The sequence below is a fragment of the Rhinatrema bivittatum genome, chromosome 4 (genome assembly GCF_901001135.1).
Source record: "Rhinatrema bivittatum chromosome 4, aRhiBiv1.1, whole genome shotgun sequence".
In the NCBI taxonomy this organism is placed as follows: domain Eukaryota; kingdom Metazoa; phylum Chordata; class Amphibia; order Gymnophiona; family Rhinatrematidae; genus Rhinatrema; species Rhinatrema bivittatum.
This window is the reverse complement of record NC_042618.1, coordinates 377124703-377144496: the sequence shown is the minus strand read 5'-3', so window position 1 is coordinate 377144496 and position 19794 is coordinate 377124703. Positions and strand designations below refer to the sequence as shown.

Here is a 19794-nt window from a genome sequence, read left to right as displayed (position 1 = left end):
TGTGGAGTGAATGAGACGCACATTTATCGCTCAGATATTAACGCCTGCCTGGAGCAGGCGTTAATAGCTGAGCGCATTGAAAAGAAGTACAGAAAAGCAGAAAAAACTGCTTTTCTGTACTTCTTTTTTCTTAAAGTAAAAAAAATAAAATAAAATAACTCGTCAGACCACCGATTTATGAAGACCGGGCGTCGGTCTTCATAACCAGCAGCCACGGCGGGTCGCATTAGAAAGGAGGCGCTAAGGTTGTGCAAGCGCAAGCGACCCTAGTGCCTCCTTCCTAGTGTGACCCCCTAATTTCCATATTGCATAGCGCCCCCCTTGTGGGCACCATGTGTTAAAAAAGCAGGCGCTGAAAAGTCAGCGCCCGCTTTCAGCACACATAATTGCATCGGCCCCCAGGGATGTGTATTTGTTTAAAAGAAATAGGTATTCCAAAATTAATTGGGTCCATTTAATTTCTTTCGGGATCCCCAAAACAAATGCAAGGGGTCTCTCGAATTAAACAAATCCCATTTGTTTAATTCATTTTGGCCACATTAATTTCTAAGAGCCATTAAAGCCAATGGCCCCATAGAAATCAATGAGAAAACAACAGGTGTTCACTTAGGAATTGATACTAAGTATGCCAGCCAGCCCTTTCTAGTGAGCCATGTGTAACCTCACTGCCAGTTGTCAGACATGCGTAAGAGATGTTGTCAAGGAGACAATAGAGACAACATATTGCAAGGATGCATTTCTTAATCCAATCCATATTTGTACTGGTGGAAAGCATATACTGATTGAGCCCCAGATTTGTGTTCTTTTAATCTAGTATTATTCATGAATTTTTATTTACTTTGCATATTTTCAGATGCAGTGTTATGTCTATTTTGTTTTAGTTAATGTTTTATTATGTCTGTCATTTTAATTTTCTTTTATCTAATGCTTATTATTAATTGTTTTATATGAATTATGTATGTTACTTTTCTTGTAAATTGCATTGAACAGTCCATTGAGAAAGCATTATAGAAATGTTTTTAAATAAATAAAATAAATAATCATATCACTCCGCAACAGATCCAGTAACCCTTAGCTTGAAGACAAAATATCTGATCTTTACTGTGCAAAATATACATTACTTCTGAAGGCATTGTCTTGGATGGATGCTGTTTGAGCTCTCTCAGAGTTCTTAGTTAACTTTTCACAAACAACTTTTTGGCTGCTGTCCATTTTAGTCTGTCACTATGCCAGTCAGCAGAGAAAGACAGGGAGGCACATAGCTCTATGTTGCAGTTTTTCTCTCTCTTGGAGGATGTTGGAAGAGAGTGTGGCTAGTTTGCACTATTGCTGATTTTGTCTCTTTCTGCATGGGTAGTGGGCAATGTAGGCACTAGGTGAGAACTGAATGCAGTGCAGAGACTGAAGAATACCAAGCTGTGTTGTGGAGCCTGTCACTAAGTTTTGCAGTCTCAGAACTAGTGCATATAGTGTCACACTCATTGCAGCATTATCTCTGTGTTCACGCACACACAGACACATTAGTGTAGCACAGTCAGCGGGCATTCAGTCAGTTATGGTACCACTGAGAAATATAAAAGTATTTTAATATTCAAACTCTCAATGGGAAAATCAATTATGTCAGGGAAAGGGAAAGGCAATGCAGGTAAAGGAAATGTTTCCAAAATTGGAAAGGTTGGCAGTGTCAGCAACAACCAAAGAAGTAGTCCTGCACCTAAGTTGAAGCACATGTCTACCTACCAAGTCTCTAATTACACCATAGGGTGCTTGCTGGCACATGCCTACCTGCCATACCCCTTATACCATCATAAGGGACTTGTTGGCACATACTCCACTACCACCATGGGGGATTTAATGGCATATTCCTATCTGCCATGCCTCTAATTCCACCATAGGGTACTTGCTGGTACATGCCTACCTGCCATGCCCCTAATACCACCATAAGGTGCTTGCTGCCTGATGCCTATCTGACATTCTGTTAATACTACCAGTGCTACTGCTCCGCCTACCTGCTATGCCATTTCCTAATTATGTCATGAGAGTTTTGGTGCTTGCATGTTGTTTGCTGTTATTTGTTTCTTGGTTGTAGTTAGAGTGCTTGTTTTTCCCCAGAAAATTAAAAAAAAATGTAAAGAAATGTATCCTCCCCCTTCACTTACTTTGTGGTTCTTTGTTTTGTACTACAATGATTCCAGCATGGTTTTCCCACACTTGCTCTTCTTGATTTGTTATACTGGGGTGTTTGTCCTCAGAACAAAAATTGAAAAAAAGTATATTAAAAAAAAAAGATGTTTCACTACCATAGCACGGCACCTGTTTTATTGTTCTTCCTTTACTCTAGCCCCTCAACAATTTCAGCCTGGTTGTCCCACTCTATTTGAGGTACTTTGAAGTTCTTTCCCTCTTCTAATGATTTATTCTCACAAGTTCTATGATGATTAAAAGTCTCATTTCTGGAGCCCAGTATAGGTTACATTGACTTTGACTTTGACTTACATTGACTTTATTTGCCATTGACTTTGACTTTGACTTACATTGACTTTGTTTGCCATTGACTTTAATGGCAAACAAAAAAATGAATCAAATGAAAAGCTAAATTTTTTTGTTGTTGTTTTGAAACTAAAGAAACAATTTTTCCCCTGCCATTCCTACCTCTGACATCAGATACCAGCAGGCAGTCCAGAGGGACCACATGTTGTCCATGTCCTGCCCCTAGCATGGGCCTCACATCATTGGAGCATGCTGGCTTCTGGGATAGGAACCAGAAAGTTCTGGCCTGCAAGCCCATGATTGGTGCCATAGAGTCCTAGTGAGGCAGTCAGAGGAGCCATGTGGGAGCCAGAGACTAAGCCCTAAAGGCAAACAGGGTGGATCCAGGAAAAGGCCCTGATGCCCTATTAAAGGTGGTAGCATACATGCACTCCAGCCACCCTTAAACTTCAGATTCATTCTTTTATTTATTTATTTTTTTAAATTGTATTTTTATGGATTTTAACAGCAAACACAAGAATACTTGCACCGGAAACATAGAGGAACTTGTACAGAGTCAAATTAAGGCAAAATTAACAATACAATAGAAATCAATATATACATATTCATCTGAATTAACAGGAAATGAGGAGGCCAAGAAGGAAAAATAAGAGTGATACAATACTAAGCAAATATAAAAGGAATATTCCGAGTGGCACTCAATACTGTATAATCATATTTAGCCGATACTAGTCAAGAGTTAACTTAGGCACAAGAATTAAGATAGGACCACAATTGATAGGGCTAAAAAATACATAATTAACATTAAGATGTTTAATCAAAAACTTATAGCAATATCTCAATATAAATTGGGCCCCTAGAGACAAAACCTCAGGTCTCATTGCAAGAAACTTCTGCCAGCGTTCTTAAGTTATTCTAGTGACGTCATGATATATCCAAATTTTCTGGCCATGAAACAGTTGTAACCTATTACGAAAATAAAATCTGAGAACTGAATTCCTATCACTTAAAAAGGCAAGAGATACCAATAGCATCCCCCTTTTTGAAATCTCAGTTCCTTGAGACAATTCAAGAACATTAGTCAAATTAAGAGAGGAATCTTGGGGTAAGTTGCAAGTTGCACTTTCGTCTAGTTGTGGTAAATAGTATGCCTTAACAACAACTGGCATAGCATCCATTGGAAACTTGAGAATTTGAGACAAATAATTTTTAAACAAATGTAAATGAGAAATCATTTTATTAACTGGGAAATTAAGAACTCTCAAGTTTAAATTTATCATAGAGTTTTCAATATTCTCAAGTTTCTTGGTATGAACCACACCAGATTGCATAAATTTCTGTTGGAGTTTCTCAACAGCAGAGACCTGAGAATCCAAAACCTCAACCTTGCCACCCTGAGATGTTACCAAATTTTCTGTAACTTGAACATGATGATTTGTAGCCATAGTAACTTTAGTTAATGAAGAAATCACTCATACAGTTTCAAGGGTTTGGTAAAAGCAGTAGTATTTGTCAGACATACCTTGATTTCCTCACCACCTATTCTTGGTAGGACGTTATTACAGCCGAAATTCTTTGGAGGGGCAGGTGTAGAAACTTGCATTGCTAGCTCTTTCACTTGCGATGCATTCAAAGAAGGGGAAAAATTATCAATGGCATTTGTTTCCTCCACTGGGGCCACTGCAGAAATGGCGTGACCCCCGATGATCTCCTCAACTGCACACCCACAAGCTGACAGCTTGGGGCCAGCCTTAGAACTAATCAGAAGGAGTTCTCTTCCCATGGAACTCATGGTGGAGCGAGGCGATGGTATTATCGGCTCATCGGGGCTCAATGAGATCTCTTCGGCTAACGAGGCCAACGTTCATTCAGCATAGGGTCCTGAAGCAGGCTTCACTCAATGAAAGGAGTGGAGAAGCAAGGAAGCCCTCAATCCAAGGTTGGTATAAATCCTTGAGGGTGAGACTTGACTACTCTTCATCAACTTAGCCTTCCCTTTTGTATGAGGCATGTTATAGTAAGGCAAAGATAAAAAAGAAATGGAGCAAACAGAGAACTCTCTTAGCTGGTGTCTCAGTCAGCAGCCATCTTGGCCAATTCTTTTATTTTTATTTACATTTTTTTTTCATTAAAAGAGACCATAAAACATGCATAATATAAAACTCTTCATAGTTGTACCACATTTGAACATTTGATTTCAGCTGTGATGTGTTTACTATTTTAAGTTGTAACAATCTTTAATGGAAGCCAAACTTTAAAATAAATGAAAAAAAAAAAAGGAACAAAGTGTATATTGAATTTGCTCGGGCAAATAATGAGTTGTCAAAGAATAATGCTTAAAGATTGGTCTGCATAGCAAAAATATATGACTTCTGCTTGTGTAAGAATACTCTTATTGGGGGGTTCATAGCTGAGATTCCTTTTCATTTAATTCAGACATATTAGATTATAATACGGTTTATGATCATATCCACAAATCAGCATTTTAAAAGAGTTTCCATGGGAACACTATATGCCCCTGTTTTTTAACTTTCTGGACAAGGCCATGCCTGTTGAACAACTTGAACAAGTTTGACGAGGACAACATGTTTTGTTGAAGTTACATTAACTGGGGCCAATATTTCCTAATTGCATTACCAGGAGAAACATTGATGCCATTACTCTTACCAAAAAGAACCTGCCACGCTCCACAGTTTGATTCACTTCAATCACCCCAGAGCAGAGGATATATATTTTGCCATGTCTTATCAAGCTTTAAATGTTCTGTATAGACTTTAGGGGTGTGCATTCGTTTTGAACTTAAATGTAAAACGCTACTTTTTTTTTTTTTAACTTAAGAAAGTGATGAGGCGAAAACGATCGGATTTCCAACTTATTCAACATAGCTATGTTGAATACGTTGGAAATCGCGATTGTTGATCCAAAATAAAAATTTAAACCCCTCACCTTCCTTAATCCCCCCCCCAAAGACTTACCACAACTCCCTGGTGGTCCAGCGAGGAGTCAGGACGCCATTTCTGCCATTTCTGAACTCCTTTGCGAGGAGCACGTGACGTCGGCGCCACGTCGGAGTGACGCGGCGTCACGTGATTCCCCGCGGGTTCGCTCCGGGACCCTCGTTCGACCCAAAAGGAACTTTTGGCCAGCTTGGGGGTGTCAGGAGGCCCCCCCAAGCTGGCCAAAAGTTCCTTTTGGGTCGAACGAGGGTCCAGGAGCGAACCCGCGGAGAATCTCGTGACGCCGCGTCACTCCGACGTGACGCCGACGTCACGTGCTCCTTGCAAAGGAGGTCAGAAATGGCGTCTTGACCCCGCTGGACCACCAGGGAGTTTTGGTAAGTCTTGGGGGGGGGGGGGATTAAGGAGGGTGAGGGGTTTAAATTTTTATTTGCACACATGGACATAGACTCAACTTATGGAATTCTCCATATGTCCATATTGACCGCAAATGGGACCCCCTTTCGACTTATGGACTTATGAACATAAACTTTTGCTCTGCACATCCCTAATAGACTTTGAAACAGATAGAAATATTTTCTTGATATATATCCTTAAGATTACATTTCATATATCCACCCCAGCGTATACTCCTTGCCATTTTGGAAACATCCCACAGCACATTCATTATTCTTAAAATGGTTCTGCATGCATTTTAATTAAATTTTGAGGCAAAGAATTCAAAGGTATTAATAGACAAAGACACTCAAATAATGTACAACCAGAAGTTTAGTAATTGTAATTTACAGGCTTTGTCTGCAAATGAGATTTTAAAAACATAATGAGGCAGATTGTAAAAGCCCAATGCGCATGTCAATTGGGGGATGCGTGCACAAGTCAGGCTTACATGACAAGACCAAATTTTAAAAGCTGCGCGCACATCTCACTCGATTTCAAAAAGGGGCGTGGCGTGGGCATGATCTGGGTGGGGTGTGGCTAAGAGATGTACACGTAAATACAAACTGGTGAAACTGGCAGTGGAATAGATGTGCGCCTGTTATAAAATACACTGACTTACAAGACAGAATCATGATTTATGTGCTTAGGCGAGCACTCATTTAAAACTGGGCGCACATGTGTGTGCATGTCCAGTGTATTTTATAACATGCACACATATGTGCTCGCAGGTTATAAAATCGCACATGCAGCCCTGGGCATGTGCCAACGCACAGGCGTCTATGTGCACCTGCGCGCTGCTTTGAAAGTTACCGTCCCTGTTTTCATTCAGACATTCTGAATATTAGATGTTTGCCTAGAAGTATGTATCCTTTCATAAATATTTTTAAACCATTTGGAACTATATGGGTGAAGGGCAAGGATTTAGTGACTAGCAGAAGTTTGCCTGTCAGCACGTAAAACATGGCAAAAATATTATGAAATGCTTGCATGTCTGAAGAACTGGAGGAGCTTAACAAAAAAATAAACAAGGAATATTTTAATTTTACAACACTAAGCACTGAGGCTGTAATTTGAGAGAGGTGAGGGGTATTTTAATGCATTAATATAAAATGTAACATAAGAAAGCAGAATACCTGTAAAAGCACCGTCCTTATTTAAGAATAGCTTTTTCTGATCTTCTACATGCAATGTATTTCAAATGAGATACTTTAGGTCATATTTCAGTAGAAGCTATACTGATTTGCACTTATACATACATTAATATTTGTTTGCTATCTTTTAAAACACTTTCAGTTCTTAATCATATTAAAATGAGAATATCTAATTTATTACATGTGTATATATAATGGAACTACTGAATCTATGTTATCAAAATCAGGTATAATACTGGTAATCAGAAATAAATGTAAAAAACTCACTCACTTTAGGTGAAATCAATAAGGGAATCTGATCACATTGAGAGAGATATTAAAAAGAAATGAGCACCTGCATTTAAGAACCTAACTAGGTCATGCCTCAAGCTGCAATAAGGCCTTATGGCATGATAATTGGAGTCTAAGGAGTGTTAGATATGCAATGTTTATTGCGATGTGCGTTAGCATGTAAATATGATAATGAGCATGCAAAACCTAGAAAATTAAGCAAATAAGGGACTCCTACCATATTCCACGGTAAAATAACTCAGAATAATGCAGGATTTAATGTAGGCAATAACACTTTTGTAGCACAGCCTGAAGCTACAAGTTGACAGTTAACAATTATCAATCACAGACTCGACATGTTACAGCCAGAATCCCTAGCCTACATCTGGTGCATCTGAATATATCCAGATGTACATCGGATGCTAGGGATGTGCAGCAGGGACGGATTCGTCCGATTCAGTTTTCGTATTTGTCAGGACCCAAATCCATTGCATCTGTTTTGGGGGACCTCGATTCATCCATTAAAGTTGAAAAAAACCCCATCCCAACCCTTTAAATTTAATTAACTACAACCCCCCACCCTCCTGACCCCCCCAAGACTTGCCAAAAGTCCCTGGTGGTCCAGCGGGGGTCCTGGAGTGATCTCCTGCACTCGGGCTGTCGCTGCCGGTATTCAAAATGGCGCCGATAGCCTTTGCCCTTACTATGTTACAGGGGCTACCGGTGCCATTGGTCGGCCCCTGTCACATGGTAGGAGCAATAGACGGCCGGCGCCATCTTGTGCTCCTACCATGTGACAGGGGCCAACCAATGGCACTGGTAGCCCCCGTGACATAGTAAGGGGAAAGGCTATCGGCGCCATTTTGAATACTGGCTGTTATGGATCTGGCAGTGAACCCTTGGTCCGAGGTAGAGTCAGCGCTACCTAGGAGAGTAAACTCTCTAGGTCCCTACCGTTGGAAGGTGAGGCCTGGTGATGTAGACGAGGAAATGAAGACTTCACCCTGGAAGCTCGTGATTCCGCCAGGAGGAGCCCGTAGGAACCCGGCCGCTGGGACTTAAGAGGCTCCCTGGAGACCGAAGAAGATCTGGATGCAGGCGCCTCCTGCAGGTCATGTAGTCCAGATGGCTGGCGCCTCCAGCAGGTCGAAGTAGAATCAAGTGTAGCTCTTCGGAGAAAGGTCCGAAGTTGGTCCGAGGGACTAAGCCAGAAGACTGATCGAAAGTTGGTCCAGGGGTCGAAGTCAGAAGAATGGTCGGAAGCTGGTCCAGGGGTCGAAGCCAGAGAATGGTCAGAAGCCGGTCCAGAGGTCAGAGCCAGAGAATGGTCGGAAGCCGGTCCAGAGGTCGGAGCCAGAGAATGGTCAGAAGCCAGTCCAGGGGTCGAAGCCAGAAGAAATCCGTCCAACGAGGGGAAACCAGGAACAAGACCAAGACGAAAAGAACCAGACGAGCAGGCTACGGACCGAGAACTCAAGGCACAGGACCAAGAGCCAAGATACCAAGGCAAGGTCTGAGGAGCAGATCTTGCCTTAAATACAGGACACCAGGAAGCAATCCCAAAGAGGAACTATGACCATTTCCTGTCATGGCCCCTTTAAATCACATCAGCAGCCTGGCGGGGGCGGAGTCAGCTGAACAGCGGCCATCTTGGATTTGGCACGCCACGAAGAAATCTCAGCGACGGCTGCCAGCTCCTGCAGCCATCCCAGGAAGGACCTGATGCCACGGGTGAGTGGCCGGTCCCGGTCACAGACCGCCGCGGCCGGCGGCTGTAACACTGGCAGCCGACAGCCCAAGTGCAGGAGATCACTCCAGAACCCCCTCTGGACCACCAGGGACTTTTGGCAAGTCTTGGGGGGGTCAGGAGGGTGGGGGCTTTATTCATTAATGAAACATTGCATTCGTAGGGGTTCGCCATATGTTTCGGGACCCCACGAATGCAACAAATAGGGACCTATTTGTTGCGAATTGCGCATTCATTCAAAACAAATGCACATCCCTATCAGATGCACAGCCTGCATGTCTGGAGGTGATGGTGGGCTCATTGTTATCTTCCTTAGCACACTAAAGCATGCAACAGAACATGCACTGTATGTGCACCCAGTTAGCACACAGCAACTTTGGACACAAGCAATCCTGTGCTTCCACTTTTTACGTGGATGTGTAGGCGGGAAGAAAATGGCATTGTAACCAAACATTTCACCTTGGCCTGACACTGTTTATTTAGGAGGGTGTGTGTGACAATTGGCAGCATCAGAGCACAGATATGCTGTGCCACTTTGCTAGATGAGTAGATATCTGCCTGTAGTTACACCTCCCCACCCCAGCACCTGAGGCTCTCCCATCCAGTATCTGGAGTGGGCCTTTTTGTTTTGATATTGGGGTTGTGGCTGGTTGGAAGAGCTTCTGCTGCTGGGGATGCTGTGGTGTTTTGGGGAGGGATTTATATGATGTAACCAAATTTTGGGGATTAAGGGATAGAGGGAAGGCACCCTCATGCCCAGTACTTTCAGGTTCACATGATTAATGGGTTAGGGGAAGGAACTGGGCCAGTGGGATGATGAAACCCAGGGGCAGGAGGGGAGGTGGCAGGAGGTCTACCAGGACTGCTATTTTATGTAGTCTTTTTCTAGACAAAGGCCTTCTTATCCATTTATCTGTGGAAGATATCCTAGTAACTAGACAGTAAGCATGCCGCAGAAGTCAGCATCACTTTAGGCTTTCTCTGCCATATGTGCATGCTGGCAGGGTAGGTCTACAAAGAATCTGCCTTATGTAGCTGTATACATTTTGGGTGCATAGATTAGGTGACACTGTAATCCTGCTGATAAAAGTGGACAGGTTCTGCTACTAACTGGAGCCAGCTTAATGACTATCCACCTCTGTCAATTTGCAGCCTGCTAGAACACCATGTTAGCTGCTGCGTGACAACTGTGGATGAGTCACAGAGATGTGGAGGATAGAGATTCTCCACTGCCCAAGAGCAGACAGTGATGTGGCCTGCTGTTGCATGGGACCAGGCAGACTTGAACAATCCAAGAACTCACCTCCTCTATCTCCCATGCCTGACACATCCTCAAAATGACACGCAACAGCTAATGCATCACACAATACAATACTGTATAACGTGATGTGATAAAGTATCACAAGTTGCACAACTTACCTATGCAATCTGGTATATCAGAAATTTCCCTAACCACGTCCATTTTTTATCATGGAAGCTAATGCGCCATATTTCTGCTTTATTTATAACATTTTGATAATTGTAGGCCTAAGTTAGGTGTCTAATTTCACTGAAAATGGGTGCCTAACTTTAGGTACCTAAAGTTGAGGCCTACATTTAGACCTGTTATTTACTACCTAATTTGAGGTTCCTAGATTTATTGCCTAGTGCTGGAAATCAGGCATGAGTGTCTATAAGAAGACAACTGCTCCGCTTGCAAATATGCAGGTACCGCTAGTAATTTATTTATTTATTTATTTAATTAACAGTTTTATATACCGAAATTCTTGTAAGGGGTTACAAATCAGTTCGGTTTACATTGAACAGAACCAGTGCTTCAGTAAATGAAAGTAATGGGGCACCTGGTCCTCTTCCCCCCCCCCCCCCCCCATTCCCATGGCTGGCTGAATCACTCTCCCCTGCTACTTTCTTCATGGAAGATTGGAAGGGTTAGGTGGGGGACCAGGAAGACTCATATGTAGCCCTTGCTCATTTGCACAGGAAAAAGGATGGAGTCAGGAGCCAATGGAAACCTTGACTGGGCCTAGCTCAGCCCAGATAGGTAGGCCCTGGCCCCTGGCTTATTGGTGGAGGTGAGGTGAGGTGAGGTGGGGTGGGGTGGGTTGGAGAAAGATCCTGTACCTGAAGAAATGATGGTAGGGGCTCCAGGAGGCCACTTTTAATTTTTTTAAATATTTTTTGGAAAATAACTAAAAATACCCCAAAACCCATTTAATTTCAAATGAATGCATATCCCTAATTATTTATAACAAATGAAAATGTATTAATCCCACTAAAAGTTTCTATAGAAAACATTCACTTTTTCATCTAAGGCCCACCTCAGTTTTGGCCTTTATTTTATTTTTTGACCTGGATGTTTGTTCCTGCTCCTGGGTTTCCAGTTCAGTCAGAACTAGGGCTGGGATCTGCATCATTATATTTATTTTCCCTTTATTAAGTGGCATATGGTATAATAGAAGTAATGTCTGTTCTTTGTAAGAACAGTCACAATGAATAGCTTTTACAGCTGACAAAATGACTCAGCTTCACATCAGCTATTAAATCAATATGGCATCCATTTATTGCCTCATGTGCCCTCCAAAAATAGATGTTTGGCTTTACTTACTAGGAGTATCTTAAGTTACTCTCCATTTTGTTTCTTTTGAAATTCTTATCTCTTCAACCCTTCCCTGGCCTCCAGGGCTTGCTAAATTAAGCAAACCTGTAATATGATTCTTCTGAACAGTTTTTCTAAATCTGATCAAACTGTTGAGATATTTGCTAAAAATATTTTACATTGATCTAGTCTGTAGCATTTATTTTTTGAAGAATATTATTATATAAAATAAACTGCAAGGACATTCATTACAATCAATCCAATCACCACTATTCATTAAAATATATAACAAATGTATAATTTTTTATAGGCTGTGCTGGTAAAGCAATTGCGTATGCAACATATAAAGGAAGAAAATGTAATGATTGCTGATGTGTGTCCTCTCTGGCAGAGGAAAAGAGAGAAAAACAATCGCTAGCGTCACATTTTGCTTCATGACATCCTACAAGCACTCAATCAATATTAATCAAATTACTCATGGCAATTTGATAGGAATGGCTGAATAATTTTATTTTCCTGTTCTCTGCATTCAATGAAATGGTTTTTTTTTTCTCAAGATACAAACTATTGATAAATATCAGAATTTCTATACAATACACAGGGCATCAGTGACTTGCTGAAGCTCAGTGAAGTAATAGACAAGCAAACACAGATATATGACTACGTTTGTTGTGAAGGAAATCTTCCAAGTATTTGTAACAATTCATTGAATTTTAGTTGGAAGCCCTATAGTTCATCCAATCAAAAACAGATTCAGCAGCATTCTTTCAAATTTTACAAACTAGCTGCATTCATTTCCAAAAAATGTTATGGAAGCCAACTTTGGAAATGCTCATCAAGAATATCAGTATAATTTATCCTCTACTGAGTTTCCAGAGGAATCATTATTTCTGACAGCTGCAGAACTGTGGTATATGTGGTGAAGAAGGAGGGCCTGGGGCTACCCATATACCTTGCTTTGCATTCTGGCTTCAGCTGAAGGATTTCTGTGGGAGAGGTGGAATGCTAAAAACATGGTGGGTAGGGCAAGGAAAATCTGCTTGTAGTTATCTATTGAGAATTCTCTTAAGATGATTTGCACTTGCTGCCATATCAGTTGAACGTGAAACTAAGAACAATAAAGATACATATTCTCAACAGGAAGAACCCTAAAGACAGAGACACAAGAATGGCAGTGATTCATGCACTTTTGTGGGAATTAAAAATATTGGGCCAGATTTTGTAACCTACGCATGGGCATGGATTTGTGCATGCAACCCGGTGCGTACAAATCTACGCCCAATTTTATAACATGCGCGCGCAGCCACATGCATGTTATAAAATCCGGGATCGTCGCACATAAGGTGGTGCACACTTGTGCACCTTGCGCGTGCCGAGCCCTAGGGGAGCCCCGATGGCTTTCCCCGTTCCCTCCAAGGCCGCTCCGAAATCGGAGCAGCCTTGGAGGGAATTTTCCTTCGGTCCCCCTCCCTTCCCCTCCCTTCCCCTCCCTTCCCCTATCTAACCCGCCCCACAGCCCTATCTAAATCCCCCCCCTTACCTTTGTTGGTAAGGGGGGGATTTAGATAGGGCTGTAGGGCTGTGGGGCCCGGGGATCGCATGCCGAGTGCTGGCATGCGATCCCCGGGCCCAGTGGCAGTGGCGAGGCCTCTGGCCACGCCCACACCCATCCCTCCCTTCCCCGCCCATGCCTCACCCATTTTTTAAAGCCCCAGGACATATGTGCATCCCGGGGCTTGCACGCATTGCCGAGCCTATGCAAAATAGGCTAGGCGCGTGCAGGAGGGATTTTAAAGGGTTACACACGTAACCCTTTTAATATCTGCCCCATTATGTTGTAGAATATTGGAAGTCCTTTTTTTAATTATTTTTTATTTATGCATTTTCACATGACAATTTTATAATTATAACTAATACAGATAATAGTAATAATTAGTAAGTTCTTATACCAAAACAATAATATTTATCTGTTTCCTAATAATTTTTGGTAATTCCCCAGGAAGAGAATCAATCAAATAACTGAGCGGATAATAAGGAAGAAAAATGGAAGAATTTATCCCCTCTTACAACAATTGAAGAAAAGAGATGCAAACTGATTCCTTTTTAATTTGCCTCGACTTCCAGATTAACAGTCTTTTTAGGGTAGGAGGCTAGAAACCTTTTCAATTGCGAAACGTCAAAAAAATATGTATTTCTGATTTCGCCATAACAGCTCACATTTGCAAGTCCTTTTTGTCTCTGGAATAAAAGATTCCAGTCATGTTTTAACAATGATGCTCTGTCCCTAGGACTATGCATGTAGGAATAGCCTACTGGTTACAGCAGTGGGCTGAAACCAAGGAAACCAGCAAAGGGAAGCCATCAGCAACCAAATGAAAGTCCCTTGTTGAGTTATTGGAAATAGGTGAATGGGATATTGGTAAAATCATTAGTATTAAAAATTAATATTTGAATAAAAGTCATACTATTAATAATATATAGAGTGGTGGAGGTGAGTGGAGTACGATGATTAGATAAAGGTCACCTGCAAATTAGTGGTGATTCCTTTCTGCCCTATGACCAGTGTGTGTAATATGAATAATCCAATTCCCTTGTCTTTTTTCATTGGTCTTTTCCTTACCATATGTTGAGCAAAAAATGTGAATAAATGGGATTAGGAAGTAATATGAAAGTTATTCGATTATGCACTATAGTATATATCATAGATTTAACAATTGCAACAAAAACAATGTACCTAAATGAATGTCACATCCCTTTAAAGGAGTATCTTTTAGTTTATAAAGGATTAAAGATATTACAGCTATTTTTATTTACTAAACAGCTTTGTGACCTGTGCAGCATGTTGAGAGAATTTCAGGGGAAAAAAAACCTTTCAGTGTTACAATGGGAAAATTTCAGTTTAAATCTAACTAGAAATAAAAATAAAATCCCAGAACAGTTCCATTAGATTGACTTTAAGCGATAACCATAATACAGGTGCAGTGTATACATGCTCCTGTGGATAGCAGTTTCTACAGTTTATATAATAATTGCTATTCCTCTTCTATTGGGACTTTTGATCTATCTGGGAGGAATCTGGATAGATTACCCTGTGGCAACATTCTGTGGGAAGACGATGATATTTCTGTAGCAACTGAGGGAAAGATACAGCTGTTTGTCAGTGGTTTGGCAATTGAGAAAACTTATTGTTTGTGAATAGTTTCACCAAGATCTGCCTACATGATCATTTCTTTTAGTCACATTTGGAAATGTATGATGAATGTAAGTAAATAAAGTATGTAAAGTAAATAAATACAAATATTTATCTATTTATTTATTTATTGTTTATATTTTTGAAAGAATATCACCTAAGGTAGCATACTGCATATTATTCTTAAATAATAATAAGCAGGCATAGATATATAGATATAATGACCCATAGTATATACCATTCTTACAGATATGAGATAAGTATGAACAGGCACATACAAAAATTCATTTTGGATCAATTTTTTATTTTGGGGGGGGGGGAAAGGTCATCTATTTATTTATTCGGGGGGGAGGGGTATTCATTTTTAGGTTTGTTGTAATGTTTATTTCAGTTCAATTTGCTTTCAAACTCAAACATTAAATCCCCAAAATACAAAAACTGCAATGGGCCCTCTCTGGGCCCCTCTAGACCCCACCACTGCCTCCTGGGGGCCTCCCCAGACCCCTTTGACCCTCCAATTCCCACCAATAACCTGGTTCCTGGTACTTTCCAGCTGGGCTGAGCTAAGCTCAGCCAGAGCCTCTCCCAGCCCCTCCGACCCCTACTGCTATTACCTAGAAGTGAGCCGGGGCCAGGGTCCTCCCCAACCCTTATTTATCCCATCCATGGAGGTATTATAAGAAGAAAGGGTCAAAAGTGAACGTGTGTGGGACACTTCTGCCCAGCTACATCTCTTTAAAAATAGAGCCAGTCGGCCCTGAGACCAGCACTGTTTTGAAGTCACTTTGGCAACAGGATCAGGGCTGGACAGCACCATTTTTAAAGAGGTGTGGCAAGGCAGGAGCAAATCCCACAAGGAAGGGGTAAGTAGGGGCTGGGGAAGTCCTGGTGCTGGATCATTTCTGGGAGAAGGAAGAGGTATCAGAGGGAACCTGGGAGGCTCTGGTTATGCTTGGCTTATCCTATCTGGGTAAGCCCAGGCCCACCAGGCCCAGGCTTATTGGTGGGGGCAGATGTTAACAGAGGGACCCAGCAAGACTCCAAAAGACCCCAGAAAGTGGTAGGGGTGCCCGGTAGCCCAGGGAGACCATCTTTTTTAATTTGTGAAACTAACTTAACATACTCTACAATTTTGGGGTATTTTTGGACAAAACTATTTTTTGTTGGTTCTAATGATTTTTTTGGGTTTGGATGTGCCTTTTCTTTTAAAGGCACATTCCTAGTAATAAATAACCTATATGCAAAACACTTTCTACCTGGATGGTCAGGAGGTATTTCATGTTCTGGTTATAGGATTCTTTGTGCTCAGTGGTCAATTAAATTGATGAAAAGGAGTTGATTTGTACAATATAGCTAACAGAGACTACAGTGTACAAATCAACTCCTCTAGTTAGAATTTTCATCGCTTATAATGTCAAAATTCTTTAATGATGTGAATTTTACAATGAATATCTCTGAATGTGCCTGTAACAACACCCCTACAACTCTAACCCACCTCCCGAAAACTCACCCCGAATCAAAGTGCCCCCTTATAATGGTCCATATATTGAGTGTCAGGCTGAGCCATACAAAGAGATTTTTTCTCTCTCTCTCTCCCTCCCTCCTCCCCCCCACCCCACCTCCATGTTCAACTCTTACATCTACCAAGGAGCTATAGCAAAGTTTAAGGATGTGCAGAGGGACGTTATACGTTGCATTCGTGATTTGGATTTGTTGGGAAACAGATACGTTGCATTCGGCCGTATGGCGCCCCGATGCGTTAATACGGCGATTTCTATTCGTGTGCCGGCTAAAATTCAAATTAACTACAACCCCCCCACCCCCCCACCCTCCTGACCCCCCCCCCCAAGACTTACCAAAACACCCTGGTGGTCCAGCAGGGGGTCCAAGAACCATCCCCTCCACTCACACCCTCGGTGCCGGTTTCATCATGGCGCCGATAGCCTTTGTCATAGGGGCTACCAGTGCCATTGGTCAGCACCTGTCACATGGCCATCGGCGCCATCTTGTGCTCCTACCATGTGACAGGGGCTGACCAATGGTACTGGTAGCCCCTGTGACATAGTATGGGCAAAGGCTATCGGCGCCATTTTGAGTAGTGGCATCAGATGGCCAGAGTGCAGGAGGTCGCTCCGAGACCCCCAGGGACTTTTGGCCAGCTTGGAGGGGCCTCCTGACCCCCACAAGACTTGCCAAAAGTCCAGTGGGGGTCCAGGAGTGACTTCCTGCACGCCGTCCATCTGATGCCAGTACTCAAAATGGCGCCGATCGCCTTTGCCCTCACTAAGTCACAGGTACCGACGGTCGGCCTCAGTGACATAGTGAGGGCAAAAGCGATCTGCTGCCAGTATTTAAAATGGCGCCGATCGCCTTTGCCCTCACTATGTCACAGGGGCCGACCGTCGGTACCTGTGACATAGTGAGGGCAAAGGCGATCGGCGCCATTTTGAGTGCTGGCATCGGACGGCCGGCGTGCAGGAGGTCGCTCCCGGACCCCCGCTGGACTTTTGGCAAGTCTTGTGGGGGTCAGGAGGCCCCCCCCAAGCTGACCAAAAGTCCCTGGGGGTCCAACGGGGGTCCCGGAGCGACCTCCTGCACTCTGGCCATCTGATGCCACTACTCAAAATGGCGCCGATAGCCTTTGCCCATACTATGTCACAGGGGCTACCGGTGCCATTGGTCAGCCCCTGTCACATGGTAGGAGCACAAGGTGGCGCCGATGGCCATGTGACAGGGGCTGACCAATGGCACCGGTAGCCCCTGTGACAAAGGCTATCGGCGTCATGATGAAACCGGCATCGAGGGTGTGAGTGCAGGGGATGGTTCCCGGACCCCCCGCTGGACCACCAGGGAGTTTTGGCAAGTTTTGGGGGGGTTCAGGAGGGTGGGGGGTTTGTTTAAAATTTTATTTAGGTGGCTGTATAATTCAGGGAATATTCGTGTATTTGTGGGGAATCTCGATACGTTTCACTTCCCCACGAATACTACGAATAGTGCAATATATGTTGCGGATCGCCAATACGGCGAAAACGAATGCACACCCCTAGCAAAGTTATATGTACACTGGCTGAAGAAAATTAGGGGTTGTGCTGGAACACCCATGTTCGACCCACTTTCTCTGGGTACACGCACCATTCCCAGCTATTTAAAATTCATGCAGCTCCCGCATAGCCCACTTCTGCGCATATGTGACCGCTTTTGTACATGAAAGGCTTTAAAATTTTACCTCTATTTGTCTAAAACCTACAGACCTACTACTGTCAGCTTAGAACTCAAAATTAGGCCATGGCTCACTCCATGATTAACTATTTCATGTAATAAGAGCTCCCCTACAGTTTAATTATATGATAGCTTACATGCCATTTGTAGCCGGGAAACAGATGCAAAGTGAGGTCCTATGTACTAGATTTGGAAAAAAAACATGAACCCTATCATTCAAATACAAACATGAAAAACTGAATATTTCTTAGCGCTTACAGCAATAAATAAAAACCGAAACAGACATCTACAATGAAATATTTGCCAAGGGACCATTTCACTATGTCAGATATTCTACGAGGGTAATTTTTATTAACCTCTGTATAGTTTGCTAACTTGCTAACATTGCAAATTTTATAACAACCTGCAAATAACCCAGTTCCACAAGTAAAATCAATTTTTGCCCTAGAAATGGCCTTGAAAATTAACTTCCCATTCTTGCTAGGGATGTGCAGCCCTCAAATTTTCATTTTAGTTTTTTATTTCAGGGGTTTTTTTTTTCATTTTTAGGTTTGTTTAATGGGGGGGGGGGGGTGGGGTTTCTGTTCGGTTTGTTTGCTAAACCAAACAAAATCAAGAAATGTGAAAAAACCCAACACAGAAAAATATCTGAACCGAGTTAAAAAAAAAAAAAAAAGAAACAAGCCTCCTATGGCCTTGGAACTCCCTGGGTCCTGAGCCTCCCCAAGCCCCTCAGAAAAACTAATCTGACCCCTGGCCCAGGGCTGGTCCTGAGCCTAGTTATAGCCAGGTCAGGCTATCCCAGCCCCTATTTATCCTCTTCCTAGATCCTGCATAAAAAAAAGCCAGGGTAATGCTTACTCACTTTGCCCAGGTCTTGATCCTTTACAAATGGTGTGGTCCACCTGGATGATGCCACAAAATGATGTTACTTTGGAGCCTTCCTCCAGTAGAGCCAGTACCATTTTGTTGTACATCCCTCTTTTAAGCATGTATTAATAATTCTTGTAAGTATTGGTACTGCTACGTCCGCGATTAATTTTAAATCTGCTACACCAATGGAGTCTAAGGGGTGGCTTGCCGGATTCATAGTTTTCAGCCAGGATTCAATTTCCATTTCAGAAATATCATCAAAACTCTTCCATTTAGGAGTTTCTTTTGTGTCAAGACTGTCTGTTGTGTATTATCATCAAAGTTATCTAGTAACTTTTCTACTTTTTCCTTAAAGAATTCTGCTAGTTCATTACAGCGTTCCTCTTTTAGTTCTTCCCCTGTTTGTTTTGAAACACAGGTTAATTTAGCCACTAAATTACATACATGGGTAAAAAGTCAAAAGGGAAAAAAATCATTATTTGTTAATAATCAAACAAAAGAAAATATAACAGAAATACAATATTATAACAAGCATGTTCCAAGTCCCCATTTAAAGGGAGGCATTAAGGAAAAAAATAGCAAAAGAATACATCATTCTACCTATACTAGCTGTTCAAATCTAAATATTTACAAATTACCACATCCAAGCAATTAATTAAATCAAACCTTGAGAAGATTTATCTGATAAAGAAAGACTCAACAATGTACTGGATCAAGGACAACCTCCCCTCTCCCCAGAGATATAGAAGATAAAGGAATATATTTAATAGCCATGTGCAAGGGATTTACATAGGTAAGTCAAACTTTCTCAATATACTACACATAAAACAAGTGCTGTGTATTGTTATATATGGAACTCACAT

General features: G+C 42.1%; 1 protein-coding gene across 3 annotated transcripts in view; it reads right to left on the bottom strand.

Annotated features, from left to right (window-relative positions):
• The window catches only part of CACNA2D3 (calcium voltage-gated channel auxiliary subunit alpha2delta 3), a 1571161-nt gene that overhangs the window by 208451 nt on the left and 1342916 nt on the right, over nucleotides 1–19794 (bottom strand). The gene's annotated exons all lie outside the window — the stretch shown is intronic.